The sequence below is a fragment of the Arachis hypogaea genome, chromosome 13 (genome assembly GCF_003086295.3).
Source record: "Arachis hypogaea cultivar Tifrunner chromosome 13, arahy.Tifrunner.gnm2.J5K5, whole genome shotgun sequence".
In the NCBI taxonomy this organism is placed as follows: domain Eukaryota; kingdom Viridiplantae; phylum Streptophyta; class Magnoliopsida; order Fabales; family Fabaceae; genus Arachis; species Arachis hypogaea.
The window spans coordinates 84,361,389-84,362,486 of record NC_092048.1 but is presented as its reverse complement, the minus strand read 5'-3'; the positions used below and the strand labels follow the sequence as shown (position 1 = coordinate 84,362,486).

The following is a 1,098-nucleotide window of genomic DNA, read 5'->3' as shown; positions in this document are numbered from 1 at the left end:
TAGGATTCTCCCATGTAATTCACCTTTTCCATTGTAGGATTTTCAGGGTCATAAGTTTTTCCTTCAGAGGAGGCTTCTTTAGTACTGCCGGATGCAGCTTGCATTCTAGTCAGATTCTAAGAAATCATATTGACTTGCTGAGTTAATATTTTATTCTGAGCCAATATTGCATTCAGAGTATCAATCTCAAGAACTTCTTTCTTCTCAGTCATCCCATTATTCATAGGATTTCTTTCAGAAGTGTACATGAACTGGTTATTTACAACCATCTCAATGAGTTCCTGGGCTTCTGCAGGCATTTTCCTCAAATGAAGAGATCCACCAGCAAAGTGATCCAATGACATCTTGGACAATTTAGACAGGCCATCATAGAATATACATAAGATGCTCCATTCTGAAAGCATGTCAGAAGGACACCTTCTGATCAATTGCTTGTATCTTTCCCAAGCTTCATAGAGGGATTCACCTTCCTTCTGCCTGAAGGTTTGGACTTTCACTCTGAGCTTGCTCAACTCTTGAGGTGGAAAGAATTCGGCCAAGAAAGCGTTGACCAACTTTTCCCAAGAGTTCAGGAATTTTTTAGGTTGTGAGTCCAACCATATCCTAGCTCTGTCTCTTACAGCAAAGGGGAAAAGCATAAGTCTGTAGACCTCAGGATTAACCCCATTGGTCTTAACAGTGTCACAGATTTACAAGAATTCAACTAAGAACTTATGAGGATCTTCCAATGAAAGTCCATGAAACTTGCAATCCTGCTGCATTAGAGAAACTAATTGAGGCTTAAGCTCAAAGTTGTTTGCTCCAATTGCAGGGATTGAGATGCTTCTTCCATAGAAGTCAAAAGTTAGTGCAGTAAAGTCACAAAGCATCTTCCTTGTATCTCCACCATTGTTGTTGTTTTTGGCTGCCATATCTTCTTCTTTTTCGAAAATTTCTGCAAGGTCCTCTCCAGAGTATTGTGCTTTAGCTTCTCTTAGCTTCCTCTTCAGAGTCCTTTCAGGTTCAGGATCAGCTTCAACAAGGATGTCTTTATCCTTGTTCTTGCTCATTTGAAAAAGAAGAGAACAGAAAAGAAGAGGAATCCTCTATGTCACAGTA

The 1,098-nt window shown here is 39.8% G+C and overlaps 1 non-coding gene across 1 annotated transcript; it reads left to right on the top strand.

Moving 5' to 3' along the window:
• The first annotated feature begins 402 nt into the window (after window positions 1-402).
• On the top strand, window positions 403-506 carry LOC112739323 (small nucleolar RNA R71). Its single transcript, XR_003170256.1, has one exon. It is a non-coding gene; the product is annotated as a small nucleolar RNA R71 (small nucleolar RNA).
• Window positions 507-1,098: the final 592 nt, after the last annotated feature.